Source organism: Otolemur garnettii, unplaced genomic scaffold (assembly GCF_000181295.1).
Source record: "Otolemur garnettii isolate 467f Iridium unplaced genomic scaffold, OtoGar3 scaffold00023, whole genome shotgun sequence".
Taxonomy (NCBI): domain Eukaryota; kingdom Metazoa; phylum Chordata; class Mammalia; order Primates; family Galagidae; genus Otolemur; species Otolemur garnettii.
Genome location: NW_003852418.1, coordinates 1,342,636 through 1,361,149, shown reverse-complemented (window position 1 = coordinate 1,361,149; position 18,514 = coordinate 1,342,636). Strand labels below are relative to the sequence as shown.

The window sequence follows — 18,514 nt, the reverse complement described above, 5'->3', positions numbered from 1 at the left end:
AGCCATCATCGTTGTTTGGCGGGTCCGGGCTGGGGATTCGAACCCGACAGCTTAGGTGTACGTGGCTGGCGCCCTAGCCGGTTGAGCTATAGGCGCCGAGCCGGAAGGTGGTAAGTTTCAAAGGTAAGCAGTGACCAATTTTGAAGGACTTTGAATGCTAGAACTGGATATTTGTAATTAATTCAGTAAAAACTGGCCAGGCATGGCGGCTCACATCTGCAATCCCAATACTTTGGAAGGCTAAGGTAAGAGGGTCACTTGAGACCAGGAGTTTGAGACCAGCCTGAACAACAGAGTGACTGACACTCATCTCTACAAAAAAATTTTAAGCCAGGTAAGGTGGCTCACGCCTGTAATCCTAGCATTCTGGGAGGCTGAGGCAGGTGGACTGATTGAGCTCATAAGTTCACAAACAGATTGAGCAAGAGTGAGACTTCATCTCTAAAAAAAAAGAAAGAAAGAAAGAAAAGAAAAGCCAGGTGTTGTGGTAGGTGCCTGTAGTCCCAGCTACTTGGGAGGCTGAGGTAAGAGAATCACTTGAGCCCAAGAGTTTGAGGTTGCTGTGAGCTATGACGCCAGAGCACTCAACCCCAGTGTGACTGAGTGAGACTCAGGCTCAAAAACAAAAAAGGCGTGTGGTGGGCGCCTATAATCCCAGCTACTCAGGAGGCTAAGACAAGAGGATCGCTTGAGCCCAGGAGTTTGAGGTTGCTGTAAGCTATGACACCATGGCACTCTACCGAGGGTGTCAAAATGAGACTCTGTCTCAAAAAAAAAAAATTTAAAAATTAGCCAGGCACGGTGGTGCACATCCTTAGTCCTAGCTACCCCAGAGTTTGAAGATGCAGTGATCTATAGTGAAACCACTGCATCCTAACTCAAGCAACAGAGACTCTGTCTCAATCAATCATTCAGTTAAAAACTGGTGGCAGAGAATGAGAGAAAGTTTAACTTTATCATAAGAATGATACAACAGAACTAAATTTCCCTTAATTTGATGAAAGTGTCCAAGTAGGCTGAAAGTACAGTAGAAAAGCAAACTCCCAGGCAGTTAATATACTGGGAGTGGGGATTGGTCACTATAATGAGATATACAGATATAATTGAAGTCAGATGATTAAGGGCTTTAACTGCTGTGTTAAAGATCCTATGAGTCTCCTCCCAAATAGGCTATCTGCTATCAATCTGAGCTGCTAATGGAGAAGTTTTCAACTTCAGTTTTCCAGAAGTAAATATTATAGGAGGAAGAGGAAAAAGATGACAATGCTTCCCTGCAGTTTCCTTAACATTCTTCCCAAATGTATGTACATGTACCCATTAGGTACTCCCTCTAGAGATTTCTATCATTGGGTGACTGTGTACTAGGTAACATCTCCTGGTTTGTAAACACTGCAGAGTAACATGCAAGTTTGGTCTAAATGACAAATTACTAAAATAATCAATACAGTGGTAGACACACTAAGACCGCAGCCTGACATTAATTACACCAATTGATTCAACCATTATTTATTACATGTCTTCTATGCACCAAGGATGGGGAATATAATAGCGAATAATATCGTCTTTTTTCCCAGGAAACGTTAAGTCTAACTACAGAGAAAAATTTTTTTTAAAACTTTGTAAAGTAAATCCAAACATGTTATTTCATTAAACAAACATATAAACACCTGCTACGTGTCAGATTTGTCCTAGGATTTAGGAATGCAAATATAAATAATACAATGGTTGCCCAAGGGAAAGTTTCACAGTGAAGAAGAGAAATCAATGGCACCATACTACAGAAGCATTCAACATGATGACTGATGTGATGAGTTAATAAGTCAGCATGACAGAAAAACTGCGTGAGCTCTTGCTTGATAACAATGTACCTCTGTATAAATGATCCTTCTCAAAGAACTTTAACATGTTACTTCATTTTACTCTAACAACAAGCCTGGAAGGTTAAGTAAGACAGTCATCACTAGCCACTAAGTAAGGAAACAAAACAAGGCTACAACTTGCTCAGGGTCACATCAAGTAATAGCAGAGCTAGGACAAGCAACTCTACTTCTTGCCTCGATATGCATTGCTGCTCCCTTTTATACTGATTTCACACCTTACCATATGACCTTGAACAAGTCACTTGGCCTCTCTTTATCACAGTTCCCTCACCTATAAAACAGGGAGAATACCTGCAGTGCTAGCTAAAGTGACTAGGGAGAAGAATCAGATAAAACAGCATAAATCAACATATTCTAAGACACACAAATGTAAAGTACACATTGTAAGATATGCCTGTTTCTCTTAGGGAAAAAAGGATACAAAGCACCAAAACACTGAGCAGATAAATGAACTGTGTGGAATTTTAAGGCACACAGATACACTCAAGTTCAGCCATATAAATTTATGATTAATAAAGGCCAAAAGGACCAGAGTTCATACATCTGGTATAGTCTCACAAGGCAAACATCCATTATGTTGGCAAAAAAGGAACGTATTCACCGATTTGCCAGGTAACCATTACGAATCCTATCAAACACCTGAATTATGGGAAAAAAGATTCTGCTGGCATCTCTCCCCATATATGGAAACTGGTGGCTTTTGCCTAATCTACCCAAGGAAAATCTGAATATCCTGCCTGCCCCTCACCAGTACCACCACAGTTCTCACCATCTATGCCTCAGTTCTGCTGTCCACTGCAGTAGCCACATGTAACTACTAAAACTTAGGTTTTAATTTTAATATTTTTACTTTAAATTTTTTTAAGCTGGGTATAGCAGCACATGCCTGTATTCCCAGCTACTTGAGAGGCTGAGGTAGGAGAATAACTGGAGCCTAAGAGTTCGAGGCTACAGTGAGCTATCAATATGATCATATCACTGGATGCTAGCCTGGGTGACAGAGCAAGACCTTGTCTTGAAATAAAATTTTAATTGTTTTAAATGTAAACTATTTAAACAAAAAATCCACTTCCTTAGTTACACTAACCACATTTTAAATGCTTAGGAGATATTTGGCTAGGGCTACCATATTGGACTAAGCAGGCATAGATACAAGTCTATGACTGCAGAAAATTCTAATTGACAGAGCCAAATGAGATACTGTACTATTATTTCTGTTACAACTTTGATTAGACTATAGGCTTCTTGAGTACAGGGGCTGTGTCTTATTTATCTTTATTTTCTCAGTTTATATAGCAAAATGTCACACACAAAGCACTCACTATACCAATGGTCCCTGAATTACAATCTTCAGTTTTACTGTGGTTCTTATTCAGTAGAAACTATACTTCAAGTATCCATATAACCAGTCTGTCTTTCAATATAATGTTCAATAAATTACATGACATATTTAATACCTTTTTATAAAATAGGCTTTGTGTTAGAGGATTTTTTTTTTTTGAGACAGAGCCCCAAGCTGTCCCCCTGGGGAGAGTGCCATGGCATCACAACTCACAGCAACCTCTAACTCCTGAGCTCAAGTGAGTCTCCTGCCTCCACCTCCCAAGTAGCTGGGACCACAGGCGCCTGCCACAATGCCCGGCTATTTTTTTGGTTGTGGCCTTCATTGTTGTTTGGCGGGCCCGGGCTGAATTCGAACCCGCCACCTTAGGTCTATGTGGCTGGCTGCTTAGCTACTTGAGCCACAGGCGCCGAGCCTGTGTTAGAGGATTTTGCCCAACTATAGGCTAATGTAAGTGTTCTGAGCACATTTAAGGTAGGCTAGGCTAAGCCATTATGTTCCCTTGGATTTGGTGTATTAAATGCATTTTAAACTTACATTCTTTTTGGCTGGGCATGGTAGCTCAAGCCTGAAATCCCAGCACTTGGGAGATCGAGGTGGGTAGATTACTTGACCTCACAGTTTTGAGACCAGCCTGAGCCAGGGCAAGACACCGTCTCTAAAAAAAATAGCTGGTTATTGTAGCAGGCACCTATAGTCCTAGCTACTTGGGAAGCTGAGGCAAAGGGATCACTTGAACCCAAGAGTCTGAGGTTGCTGTGAGCTAAGACGCCACGGCACTCTTCTATGGGTGACCAAGTGAGACTCTGTCTCAAGAATAAATAAATAAATAAATAAATAAACTTACATTGTTTTCAATTTATGATGGGTTTATCACGATGTATCCTATCATAAGTCAAAGAGCATCTGCATGTCTAGCTGCATATCTCAAACATAGGACACCACTCTCTCCACTTCCTCCATCCCATACACAAACACACAGACACTGATGTGCACACACAAAACAGAAGACTGGTGAGAAAGGGGACACTGTGTCCAGAGGAAGAAGGCCTACAGGGGCTAGAAGCTAACTATGTAGCCTTGAGCAAGTGATACACTTTCTTCATATACAAAAAGTTAGAATGAAACTCCATGTACTCCAATTAAAGTTTTAATTCTAAAACTGTAATCATCTTGCACCACAGAAAAGCATGTTATTCTATCCAAAAAGCTTTTGCACATCAGGAAACATACCTGTTAACACTGATGGGTACCTCACACTAAATGAGATCCATTTCTAGGTCTCAGGCTGTCATGATTAGTCATTTTTGGTCTTTAAGCATGTGGAATTTTTCACCTTTACTTTGAAGTCAGCTAGAGACTTAAGCCTTAGGCTTAAAGACTGAGTTTCTTCCATGCACTTAGGCCAGAACTGGATACTCTGTCCATATCTGATCAGAGAAACAAGGGCAAGTTTCTTAGGTATCTGTATTTAACATGAATTGTCCTATTAGTTCCTACATGAGTGTTAGACTAAAACTTGAGCAAAGAGCGTAAAACTGAACCAAGAAAATATTTCTCTAATAATCCTTATACTTTACAGAATATCATTATATAAAATGTGTACTTTTAAATTAAATCTACATACTTTTCCATATTTAACTGCTATAAGAAAAAAAAACTTTATTGTCCAAAAACCTCTTCATAATGACCTTCACACACACTCAACTACTTCTATAAACCTCACACTGTTTTAAGCCAGGCCAAGAACAAATACAATTGGAATTATTGGGCTAACACCTTTAAAACTTGTAAATATGTGGGGCAATAGCAGTTCAGGCATTCTGCAATAAATACACCTGCTAAGTTTATAAATTCCTCTGACATCATAATTTTACTCTTCATTAAGTACTTATGTCATCTCTCCTAGTAAACGGGATCAACTATTACCAATAGCAATTCCATCTACTTGTATTTTCTTTTTTTTTTTTTTTTAAGAGATAGAGTCTCATTTTGTCACCCTCGGTAGAGTGCCATGGTATCACAGCTCACAGCAACCTCCAGCTCTTGGACTTAGGCGATTCTCTTGCCTCAGCCTCCCAAGTAGCTGGAACTACAGGTGCCCATCACAACGCTGGGCTATTTGTTGCAGTTTGGCCGGAGCTGGGTTTGAATCTACCACCCCTGGTATATGGGGCCAGTGCCCAACTCACAGAGCCACAGGCGCCACCCTACTTGTATTTTCTTATTTCTATTTTTTTCTACTTGTATTTTCCAGGTATCAACAATAGCATTTAGTGGATGACAACTAAACACCTTTTCAGATAATGATGTGGGGAACACAAGCAAAGGTCTAAGGGTAATAAAAAGGCTTTTGTTAAAAAATTGACTGTTAAAATCAGACATTAAAAATCAACCCATGTTGACTGCATATGGTCAGACTTATACTAGCAAGAAATCAATGTGCAGAGTGGATAAATTAATGAACCTAACTAGAAGATTCCCAAGCAAAAAAAGAACAAAACTCTATAAGCAAAGAACTACCAAACATTTTTTACAAAATGAAAAATAGAGGGCGGCGCCTGTGGCTCAGTGAGTAGGGCACTGGCCCCATATACTGAGGGTGGCGGGTTCAAACCTGGCCCTGGTGAACTGCAACCAAAAATAGCCGGGAGTTGTGGTGGGCGCCTGTAGTCCCAGCTACTTGGGAGGCTGAGGCAAGAGATCACTTAAGTCCAGGAGTTGAAGGTTGCTGTGAGCTGTGTGACGCCATGATACTCTACCGAGGGCAATAAAGTGAGACTCTGTCTCTACAAAAAAAAAAAAAAAAAAAAGAAAAAGAAAAGAAAAAGGAAAATAGAGAAGAATCTGTTTGCAACATGGTCTATCTGTATCATAAAAAGGACTCAAACATTCCATTCAGTAAAAACTTTGTGAGTCTGTATGTGAAAGCACAGAAAGGAATACAGGGTTCAAGAAAACATTCTCGGTGGCGCCTGTGGCTCAAAGGAGTAGGGCGCCAGCCCCATATACCAGAGGTGGTGGGTTCAAAGCCAGCCCTGGCCAAAAACTGCAAAAAAAAAGAAAACATTCTCTGCCCTCAAGCTGTTCATAATTTAGTAGAAGGAATAGAATTTCAACACAGAATAATAATATAGGGAGTTCCATTATGATGGCGCCAAGAGCAGACAGTAAGGGCCCAAAGTGGGTGGGGATCAGAAATAGAAGCATCTTGAAGAGAATGTTTGAAATTGCAGCCACAGACAGGAAGAAAAAGATAAGCGGATGTGTATGAGAGACAGCATAAGTGTTGTGTTCGGGTGAAATGGCCAGAAAGTGTGGATAGAAAATGACCTATACAGGGGAAGAGCATATGCAAAGAACACCCAAAGTGAGACATACTACACCCATGAGTACTATGTATTCAGGAAAGTTGCAAACCAACAGTTCTCTATGAGATGTATACATTTTAAAAGGCCCAGCTTACTCAGAATTCCTACTTCCCACCAACAGCCTTTCACAAGGTGTACTTAGTGGGCTTATTGAAAAGATCTCTTGCCAGTGGAATGTGCATTTTTAACAAGCTCCTAGACAATTCTCCTGTCGGAGAAACACTGAGACACCTTTAGGGATGCAGGATCATCATGTTACATGCAGTTCCCAAACTTTGCTGCACACTGGAATCACTGGAGCATCTTTAAAAAAAAAAATGTCTGTCTGTCTTTCACCTACCAGACAGACATTCGGATTTAATTGGCCAGGGGTGCTACATGGACACTGGAAATCTTTAAAAGCTCCCAGGTGCTTCTACCAGGCAGTAAAGTTGGAGAGCCACTGACCTAATTGTTAAGAATTTGGACTCAGGAGTGTGTCTGCTTGGGTTCAAATTACCTGCTGTGTGACCTTGGGCAAGTAAGTCACTCAGGGCCTCAGTTGCCTCGTCAGTAAAATGGGGATAATAATCCAAGCTAACAGAGATGTGAAGTTAGACGTGGTGAACGTAATGGCCTGGCACAATGCCTCACGGATAATAAGCGCTTCATGGGGGTTAGCTGTTTATGCTCATCATTAACTCTTCCTCATCTGAGTGTCACTGTGCAATGGGCAGCATCATCCCCACTGGGCGGCAGCAACTCGCCCAACCTTTCTGCTGGACCAAATTCTTCTCCGGAGTTGTCTTGTTCAGCTCCAGACCCGCCCCCTCCCCCAGGTTGCCAAGAAAGAGCTTTGCCCGGCCCAAGCAGCTCCCAAGGAATAGACCGGATTTGCACAGACTCGACAGAAGCCGCCGACTCCAGAGCCAAGCGTCCCCCGCCCCGGTGGGTCCCGCAAAATTCAAGGATGCGCTTCCAAAGACCGGGCCCCAGGATCACCCCGAGCACAGAAACAAGCCTCAGCCGTCCCGGAACCGCCCGAAGGGGAGGAGGGAAAAGGGGAGGGGAGGGTCCGGCCACGGGAGGGCCAGCCGCCCAGTTACCTGAGGCGACGGGCGGGGCCCGCATCGCTGGGGCGGGCGCCACCGCTGCCGCCGCCGGCCGCACTTGGCCTTCGGCCTCACGCGACCCGCGCCATAGGGCCGGCGCTTTCACCGTCCGGGCCGGCCGTCCTCAGGCGGTCGGTCTGTCCACCCGTCAGCGACTGTCCCAGGGCGCCGGGGGATGACGAAGGCCAGTCGGGCCGGCCGGCTGAGATCCACTCAAGCAACTTCCGACTGCCAGGGGCGGCGGCGTCAAATAACTCCCCAGCCAAGTGGGCCACTGCGCGTGCGCGGTGCGCCTGATCAGCGACTTCCCAGAGCCGCACAGGTGGCGTCAAATAATTCCCAAGACATAGAGCCGGAAGCTGCGCGTGCGCAGCTATCCCAGATCGCCGCGCGGGCCGCATTCCTTCTTTCCTTTCCGGACCAAATGGAGAGGGAGGAGTAAAATGACGGAGGCGCCTACCTCATCGCAGCACGGGGGAGGCACTCCACCTGCGTCCCGATGAATGTTATGACAAGCCAAACTCTACCTGCTTTCACTGCGTTCGTAGTGAGGGACTTCTCTGCAAGAATCTGGCTACCACCCAGGTTTTAGGAATTTTTCACATCCCTCAATTACAGTATCTTTACTTTGAAATGATGCTCTCTATCCTTATTACATGGGCACAGCATTAATTATGAGCAATGCTCTATGCCAGGCCTGGTGTAGGTTACAAAGATGAATCAGACATATAATTCAGAGGCTCGCATTAAGAATGAGTCTGATGAAGGAGATAAGACATTAATAATAATAGCAAAAGTTACTAGTTTGAGCACCTGCAATGCCCCAGACATTTTGTAAACAATACAACTTTCAATAATTTGATTATCATGTATCTTGGGAAGAAACTTGGGCTGAGAGAGAAGAGGAGGGAGGTATGGTGGAGTTCTTCACCGAGGACTTATCCTTGAGATTGACCTTGGATATTTAGAGGAGGAGGAACAGGGTGTTGAGAAGTGCTAAAGGCAGGCTGTCTGAAAAGAGCAGAAGAAAGCAAGGAAGATGCTGACTCCTCACTCTCAGAAGAGACCATGGAGATAGGTGTAAAAAGGGAACGGATATCTTCACAGAAAGGATAAAACAGAGGAGTGGTTCCTTAAGCAATCCTCCTCCCTCAGCCTCCCAAGTGGGGACTACAGGCAAATGCCACCATGCCTGGCTAAATTTTACTTTTTTTTTCTTTTTTTTTTTTTTGTAGTGACTGGTACCTTGCTCAGGCTGAACTCAGACTCCTGCGTCTTATTAGCCAGAATTTTCTACCTTGAAATTTTGTAAGTCTTTCTCCAGTGATTGGGACTGGCCAGGGATAGCAGTGTCATCCAGGCAGGGCAACCCAGGCCCAGACCAAGTCCATCCCCTGTGTGTCCCATTTGCCATTTCTCTTCAGGGTGCTCTCTCACTCCTTTAGTCCTGTCCATCTCTCACATATATAGGGGATTGACCAGATGCCCTGAGGAACTCCAGGACTCCAATTCATGAAGTCATTACAGACAGATCTTGTTCAAAGAAGGCAGCCTGGCAAGCAGCTCATTCCTACTGGCTGGTACAATATTTCCCTCACCATAGTATATGAGATTAGGCTGTCAAAAATGGTGACATGCTGATTTGGGGTGATTCTCACAGTGGACACAGTCCACTGCAAATGCTACTTGTTTGGGTCCATGTCTTAGCTCGTACCTCTGTGTTCAGACTGAAGTGATACCTCTGTCTTAATGTAGCCAGGGTGATGTTTAGGAGGGGGTGTGTGGTGGCACACATACTTTAGTTGTGCATCCCCTTTCTCCACTGGTCCCAGGGTGGTCACCTCATCCCCTCTGGCATACTCCCTATCACTTCCCAGTCTGTCCTCCAGGATGGGACATGCCTATCTTCTAGTCTGCTCAGATTGCTATAACAAAATATCACAGATGAGGTGGCTTAACCAACAGACATTTATTTCTCACAATTCTGAAGACTGACCAGTCTTAAGATCAAGGTGCTGGCCCACCTGGTTCCTGGTAAGAGTCCTCTTCCCAGCTTGTCTTCTTGCCATCATCACATGGTGGAAAGAGAAAGCTCTGATATCTGTCTCTTCTTATAGAGACTAACCCATCATGGGGGCTCCACCCTCATGACCTCATACAAATCTACTTCCCAAAGCCCCACTTCCTAATACCATCACATTGAGAGTTGGGACTCCAACATGCGAATTGTTGGGGTTGGGGTACGCACGCATACACATTCAATTCATAATATCCTCTGAGGGCTTTTCAAATGTTGTTCCACAACATCATATGCACTTCCCATTAATTTGCTTTCATGCCTCCACTCGAAGAGATGACATCATTCTGTCGTTGGTATGAAGCCATGGAGAATAAGAGATGGAAGTACCTTACATGAATTAGACCGCTCTTCTCAGTCTGTTCACAGGCCCCTTGCTGTGCTTCCCACTGTGGCATGTGGAAGGTGGGGATACAGTCAATATCAAAAGTGACTATATTCAAGAAATGCAGTGATTTTGGCCAAAAGAGGTCAAAACATGATTGGAAGAGGTGGTATTCTACATTTATGAAATGAAATTACAAATGCTCAGTTTAACATGATGAGAAGATAGCTTATTATCCACATTTTCCTACATAATCTAGGTAAGACTAATATTTATAGTTCTTATCAGTGAGGCACAATCTCTGAGAACAAGTTATCCACCTATGGGTGATATAAAACCATATATCTGACAACCCAAAATAAGTGACTGAGGCCAAGATCTTAATCAGTGGAGGTTTACTAAGCTAAAGTTTGAAGGTGAAGCCAAGAAAAGTACAACCCACAGAAATATCTTCTGGGGCATCCAGAAACAAAAAGCCCAGGCTCAGTAACTCAGGCCTATAGTCTTAGCACTTTGGGAGGCTGAAGTGGGAGGATGGCCTGAACCCAGGAGTCTGAGCAACATAGCAATACCCTACCTCTAGAAAAAAATTGACCAGGTTTAGTGGAGCATACCTGTTTCCTTGTCTCAAAAAACAAAACACACAAAAAACCCACCACATTACCACCAACCATAAAAACAGTCAAGATCATGAAAAACAAAGTAAAGACTAGGAAACTGTCCCAAATTGGAAGAGATTAAGGAGACACAATGATTAAATGTAATATTCTGGTTGAGGTCCTGGCAAAGAAAATGGACATCAGTGGGAAAACTGATGAAATCCAGAGATAATCTGTTGTTCAGTGAATGGTAAGGTTATTGACGTTGATTTCCTAGTTTCGACAAATGTACCCTGGTTACGTATGATGCTATATGAGGGGAAGCTGGGTGAAGGGCAATATGCGGACTCTCTCTACTAGGTTTTAAATTTTTCTGTAAATCTAAACTTATTCCAAAATAATTTTATATTTACAGAATCATTACTTGTATAGTTCAAAACTTCTAATAAAATTAAGGGAAAAAATGAAGGAGGCGAGTCTGACTCCACTTATCTAGAAACTTCTACTTTGAGGCCTTCAACCCCGAAGTCTCCAAGTCAAGGGAAAAAACACAAACCTTGGCCATCTTCTTGGCATGGTGCAGAAGCATCTTCAATAAGTAACAAGAGAAATCAATAATTTAACAATGGATCAGGCCATCCACTACACCAAGAGCTTCGATACATCAGTCAATGTAATCTTCACCACATCCCTGTAAAGGAGATAACTGAGATGCAGGGAGGTTGAAACTTGCCACCCAGTTCACTATCTGGGTTAAACCTTATCTGTGTGATTCTGACACCAGTACTCTGACACCGCTCCAGGCTGCACACCATGCACATTGGCCAGCATCGCACTCCTCCCCACATCCTCCATGCTGCTCTTGTGTGTGAACCACTTTCCTTTTCTTTTTTGAGACAAGAGTCTTAAGCTATTGCCCTGGGTAGAATGCCGTGACATCATAGCTCACAGCAGGCTTAAGTGATCCTCTTGCCTCAGTTTTTCTATTTTCAGTAGAGACGGGGGTCTCACTTTTGCTCAGGCTGGTCTTGAACTTGTGAGCTCAAGCACTCCACCTGCCTCTGCCTCCCAGAGTGCTAGGATTACAGGCATGAGCCACTGCACCTGGCCATGGATCACTCTCCTCTTTGCTCAGTTAACTCTACTTCCTTGACTCCCCAGAGGCCAAGTATTCCTCTTTAATCTTGCAGCACCTCTCACTCTTCCTCTGGAGCATGTCTCATGGTTTTTAACGATTATTTGTAGATATGAGTCCCTGTAAGTAACTTCTTTATTTTGACTGTGAGCAAACAAATGTCTGTGTTTACCAGTGTGTGTTTCTAGTGCTTAGCATAGAAAGTAACACTTAGTAGATGCGCAATAAACAAGTATTGACTGACTGAATGAACAAACTTTGGGCACACTCAGGTTAACCTGAGTAGGGAGGGCTCGCACAAGAGAAACATACCCAGGACTTGGTGCCCTGTGTCCAGAAGGCACTGGAATGTAATATGGGATTCCATCAGGCATACTCCATATATTCCTGGCCCTGCTTTACCAGGATGGGGAAGAAGGGTTACTAGAGAATGGGAGACCCAGGCTGGAGCAGCTTCTTTTATGCCCTTACAAGATGCAGCAGCCTTCCTGTAAAAGGAAGTATCCTCAAACACCTCGTGGTCTAAATGTATGATGTCTAATAAGGTAGACTAGTCACACATGAGCACTCTAAATGTGTCTAGTCTAAACTGAGACAGGCCGTGAGTATAGAATATACACCAGATACCCAAGACTTAGTTTGGGGGAAAAAACCTTAATTAAGGCTTAATATTGACTACATGTTGAAATGAAAATATTCTTTGATATAGTGCATTAAACAAAATATATTACCCAAATTTATTTTCCCTGATTCTTTTCATTTCTTTAATGTGGCAACTAGGAGATTTTTTAATTATATAGTTATGTTTTCATTGGATAGCATTGTACCATAAGCCGCATGAGACTGGTCATCTTGTTTGGGGGTTTTCTTTACTGTTTTTTCTTTAACAGATGAAGTTTTGCTCTGTCAACAAGGCTGGAGTGCAGTGACATCATCATAGCTCACTGCAACCTCGTACTCCTGGGCTTAAGTGATCCTCCTGCCTTTGCCTCCAGAGTAGCTGGGGCTACAGGCACGTGCTGCCACACCCAGCTAATTTAAAAAAAAAAAAAGAAAACTTTTTTTTTTCTTTGTAGGGACAGGGTCTCACCTTGTTGTCCAGGCTGGTCTCAAACTCTAGGCCTCAAGTGATCCTCCCACCCCAGTTCCACTAAGTGCTGGGATTATAGGCATGAGACCACACACCAGGCCCTCATCTGCTTTGTTCAGAGCTGTATGCCCAGCTTAGAGCAAGGCCTAAAACATAGTAACTACTACATAAATATCTGCAGTGTGAATCAATAGAATTATCTATATATTAATACTTGTATGTGATGCTCTTGAGGGCAGAAACTTTCTCATTCATTATTGTTTATTTAGTCCCAGTACTGTGCCTAGTAAATTATTTTTGGATGGACAAATGAACCTTCCTCTGTCTAGGTCTCCATTCTTGTAGCTTGATTCTGCTATAGAATCTGCCACCAGCTGCTTTGCCAGGGCCTCTAGTACTAGGCAACAGTTTCCTTGTAGGATCAGGGTTCGTTCTGATGCTAATCTGTTTCCGGGATAATACCCTTCTCTGGTTTCCTCTAGCTCTGGAGACCTGGGATGACGCCTGTTTCAGACACAATAGTAGTAGCAAGGACACTTGATATTTTGCTGGTGGCTAAAATATGGCTCCTGTCCCTGTACCTGTCGGGTGCAGGAGTGGAATCTGCAAGACTGTTGATTTAGATGGGGACTATTTTAGGAAGACTGGATAATAGGCAATAATTTGAAGCAGCTGAACAGAATAGTCAAATATCCCAATTTCCAGTTCCCCAGTACAAACAAGCATCTGACAATCTGGTCTGCTCGTGCTATTCATGAAATCAGCCTGAAACATTTTTCACTACTTCATACACCAGGAAATGGAAAACCAACCAAGCCACTCATTAGGTGTGAGACAGGTTCCTTCTTTTCTCTGAGTCTTGGTTTCCTTATTTGTAAAATGAACGATAATTAAATCTACCTCGCTGAGTTGTTGTGAAGATTAAATGAGGTAATTATATATATGGGCTTAATACAGAGCACGGCATTTAATAAAAGTCCAATCAATGGTAACAGTGATTAACACCAGCCCCACTGGGATATCTGCAGATTAGCAAACAAGAAAGATTCGTGTCTCCTTAACCGATGAGTCTGTCATAATGACATTTTATATTTGTTCATTTTAATTATCAACAAGCTTTACCTGCTCATCAAATAAAAATAGCTGACATTTATTGAGCACTTGGAATGAGGCAGGTACCGTGTTATGCACTTAACATGCATCATTTTATTTATTCCGTGCTATTTGGGGAAAGTGCTATTCTGATGGCCAAATTATAGCTAGAAACTGAGGTTCCCGGAGGCAAAGGAATGTGCCCCCCACAATTACATGACCGCATCAGAAGTTGACAGGCTCTTTAATGATTTCACCAGGCCACCTCCTAATCGATGCAGGTTAAGTTAGTGACATAGCGATTGTAGCCTCAGACAAAGAGGGTCTTTTTTTTTTTTTCCGGAGACATTCTCACTATGTCGTCCCTGTTAGAGTGCTGTGGCATCACAGTTCACAGCAACCTCAAACTCCTGGGCTTAAGTGATTCTCTTGCCTTAGCCTCCCAGTAACTGGGACTACAGGCATCTGCCACAACGCCCAGCTATTTTGTTATTGTTGTCATTGTTGTTTAGCATGTGGCCAGAGCCCTAACCAATGGGCTATGAGTGCTGAGCCAGAAAGAGGGTCTTGTGTAAGCTAATCCTGGTGCATGTTGTAAAGACCACTGCCACCTCCTCCTTCATCCCCAAAGGTCACTAAGCACCTTCCCCTGTCATGCTGGTGAGCTTTCTACTGTAATGAGCAGAGACTCGTTTTGTTCACTTTAGTAATGGGGATAGTAGTGGTGAATTTAAAGTGTTTCATGAAAAAAGAAAAAAGAAGGAAGATTCTTGGTCCAGTGGCCTCGCCTTATAAAAACTCAGGGAAAGGCTTGGCACCCGAGGCTCAAGCAGCTAAGGTACCAGCCACATACACCTGAGCTGGCAGGTTCGAATCCAGCCCTGGCCTGCCAAACAATGACAACTGCAACCAAAAAATAGCTGGGCGTTGTGGCAGGCACCTGTAATCCCAGCTACTTGGGAGGCTGAGGCAAGAGAATTGCTTAAGCCCAAGAGTTGGAGGTTGCTGTGAGCTGTGATGCCACAGCACTCTAGCACTCTACCCATGGCAACAGCTTGAGGCTCTTGTCTCAGGGAAAATTGAACCTCTGAGCCTCATGCCAAGTCAGAGTGCTGCTCCCAGTCAGGACTTGTGGAGCACAAATGTAGTTTCTAAATTAGAATATCATTCTCCAGCTATAAGAGTTGTAGAAATGGTTTTCTTTCCCACAACAGGAGCTCAGGACTCAGTGTCCTTGGGCACTGCTGTTAAGATTTAATTATTCTGTCTTCCTGATTCTGTTCCTACAACCAATCACCAAGCACCTTGATATAATCAGAACATCTCAAGAAGATAAACTGCCTGGCTTGGTTATCTCTGTTATTGGTCATGGACCAAGGTGCTGGGTTAGACCCATCAATGTCTACCCTTGGGTGACACTTCCCTAGATCACTGAGCTGTGCTTGGGAGCCCAGGGATGGGGACCTGGTAGGTACAGAGCCTGACCTCTAGACGCAGCCACCTGGTGCTCACCAGTTCATCCTGGCTTAACTCGGCTGCCCCTAGCCACAGCACAGCAGGTGTTCCTAATCAGGAGCAGCACTGCAGTGGCCTCAGACGCCTGTCATCTCTCAGTTCACTGGCCTGGTATCCAGGAGGAAGCTTCCTACCATCCCTGGTCCCTGCTATGACAGGGATTGAACAGGCTGCGGTAAGCAGAAAGGTGAGGGCTCCTCACTTTACTCCGGTCACACTTCCCAGGTGTGGCCTTTCTGGTTACTTGCTTTAAACTGGCACTCCCCCTGCTTCCCCTGCTGCCACCCAGCCGTCCTGTCTGGTGTCCCTGCTTTGTCATTTTCCCCTGAGCACTTCTCTAGCACACCACCTACTTGAGCACTTTATTGTCCTAGTCCCTGTCCTCTAAAACATGAACACTCAGCAGGGACTTGCTCTTTTGCCTGATTTGTTTACCACTTCCTAGAATTGTGGTGTGCATAATTTATGCTTGATAGGAATGCATGGAGAGGTGGTGAATCCAGTCTGGGTGGAGATTTAGCCAACAAGGGCTTCCTGAAGGAAGTGACACAGCTGAGCCTGCTGAGTCGCAAGTGGAGGGTGCATTCCAGACACACTGGCCAGAGAACATGTTCAGGAACCTTAAATGGTAGAGTGGTTGGGGCCCCAGCTGCTTGGATGCAAGGGTGGACAGGCAGGTCATAGGCAGTGAGCAAGGCCTGGCAGGTCTCCTCTGGAGAACAGGAAGTCCAGGCTAGAGGCTGAGGGTTGGGTGGGGTGAGGGTGGTGAGGACAGGGGAAGGAAGGCCTAAGAGGCTGGGCCAGTGATAAGATCACTTAGAATTCAAAAGTGACTAAGTTAAAACTGAGAAGAGCTGTTCTTTTTTGAGTGCTTATTGTGAGCCAAGTGCTATGCCAACAGCTTCCAACACAGTAATTCACTGACCTTCACATCCAGCCAAAACACTAGAATGCACAGAAACAGCAAGAAAGGAGGGACCCCTCCACGATCAGCCAGTCTGGCTTACTAGTTAGATTTTGGTGATGGTGGGCTGAGCCATGCATGATGAGTATCCTGCTCCTATAGCCCTGAGACTCCCATCTGCCACTCCATGACAATCTCACCTCTTCCCTTCTTTCTTAGGGTACCATTGCTGTCCCCTCCTATAAGACACAGATTAAACAAGGCATCAGGGACACCTCCCCAGCTGTAGGACTGAGGTAGTAAGTCAGGAAGACTATGACATGAGAAAGAAGGAGAGACAGGCAGACCAAAAGGGGGGAAGGGGTGTGCTGTAGGTATGGCTCCTAACAGCTGATGGGAAGCTGCCTAGCAGTTTGTTAAGGAGAGTTCTATCAATGTCAAGGCACCAATCAACAAGACAACTTCACTAAAAATAGTGAGCTAGGGTCAGATGCAGTGGCTTGTAATTCCCAGCACTCAGGGAGGCCGAGGTGGGTGGATTGCTTGAGCTCACAAGTTTGAGACCAGCTTGAGCAAGAGACCCTGTCTCTACTAAAAATAGAAAAACTGAGGCAAGAAGATCACTTGAGCCCAAAGTTGGAGGTTGCTATGAGTTATGATGATGCCATGGCACCCTACCCAGGGCAACAGCTTGAGACTCTGTCTCAAAAAATAAATAAAATAAAGTAAAAAGTGAGCTCAGCAAAGGAGGGAACTTTGGCCAAGTTGAGGAAAAAATGTGTTCATTTCTCACTAAAGGAAAAGGGACACAGTTGGATGGAACTGGCCAGAGAAGGGTTGTGGTAGGGTGGGAATCTTCAAGGGAGTAAATGGGAGGTTTCAGATGGTTCCTGGGTCAGAATTAAGGCAGGGGGCAAGACAGAAATAAGGGCCTCTGCCAGAAATGATTGCCAAAACTGACTCTTCAGTCCCCAAGAATGTCTTCCACTGGCAGAGGCCATCAAGGTACCTGATAGCTTGGTTTCCATCTCAGCTCCAGTCACAATGATATCAATTTCAACTGAAGGAATGGGACCAAGTGACTCCCCACTTTCTACCATGGCCTTTGGGGGAGTTCCTGTATGGGTGTACCTGAAGACTGAGGACAAAGTAACACATGCTCACAGGTAGTGATGCAAATGTGCGCTGAGCACATCACCGCAGGAACTGCTACTCAGCATAATCCCCAAAGACCAAATTGACCACTTGCCTGCCATGCCCCAAGAGCATTCCAAGGGCAGCTATTCCTCATCCACTTCACTCTCACCTCTGCTCCAAATCATCTCCCTAAATTCAGCTCATGTCCTCTCACCAGCTAAGCTCAGGGCACTCCTGCCTTCCTAAAGGGCTTTACCCTCTGCCTCCATCTCTAAGTCCACCCCTATCATCATCCCCTCTTCCAAAGCCATGACTGAAACGTTCCCTTGCCAACTCAATGTAACAGTTCCTTTCTCTCCTAAACTCAAGCCCCCGGCCACACTTGGGATTGTTAACTCTAGTCTAAATCCTACATCCCATCTCATATCTCCTAAGTCAAACCTTAGGAGTGTGCCAAGTGGAGAGTATCAATGAGTGAAAACCTGCCCTTGTCACTCACTTTCTCTCCACCTAGCCTTGTCGGCACATGGAGGTACCAATAATAATAATAATAATAAAAAGGCAATAGCAGTAGGACATGTTTACAGATTTATTGAGGTAAGTAAGAGGACAATGGTGCACAGTGCAGAAAACCTCAACAGGAACCCTTGGTCCTCAAAAGTCAAACCAGGAGTAGGCGGAAGGACATTGAGGCTGGCTGAGACAAGAGAAAACCAGTCTTCCCGGATCATGGTACTCTTTGGCATAGTTGGGCAGGCTGAGCCAGCTGAAGGGTCTCCCTCTCTGGACCTCAAGTTCCCAGGGTCCCAGGGCTTCCCCTCTGCAGAGCAAAAAATTGATCCATGTTGTGCTGAGGCAACAGGGGCAAGAAGGTCTGGAGATACATCATGTGGCAATATCATTCATCACTCTTTATTACGGCAGTGTCCATGATCAATTCTTTTTTTTTTTTTTTT

General features: G+C 44.3%; 1 protein-coding gene and 1 long non-coding RNA gene across 4 annotated transcripts in view; both read right to left on the bottom strand.

Annotated features, from left to right (window-relative positions):
- Positions 1-7,951, bottom strand: part of RALGAPB (Ral GTPase activating protein non-catalytic beta subunit) — a 116,715-nt gene extending 108,764 nt beyond the window's left edge. For both annotated transcript variants that reach the window (XM_012803944.2, XM_012803945.2), the window contains exon 1: positions 7,679-7,951. The gene's annotated coding sequence lies outside the window, so the exon portion shown is untranslated. The remainder of the gene's footprint in view (positions 1-7,678) is intronic.
- A 10,182-nt stretch (positions 7,952-18,133) lies between these two features.
- LOC111724446 overlaps positions 18,134-18,514 on the bottom strand; it is a 1,961-nt gene continuing 1,580 nt past the window's right edge. For both annotated transcript variants that reach the window (XR_002772745.1, XR_002772744.1), the window contains one exon: positions 18,134-18,378. This is a non-coding gene — a long non-coding RNA (uncharacterized LOC111724446). The remainder of the gene's footprint in view (positions 18,379-18,514) is intronic.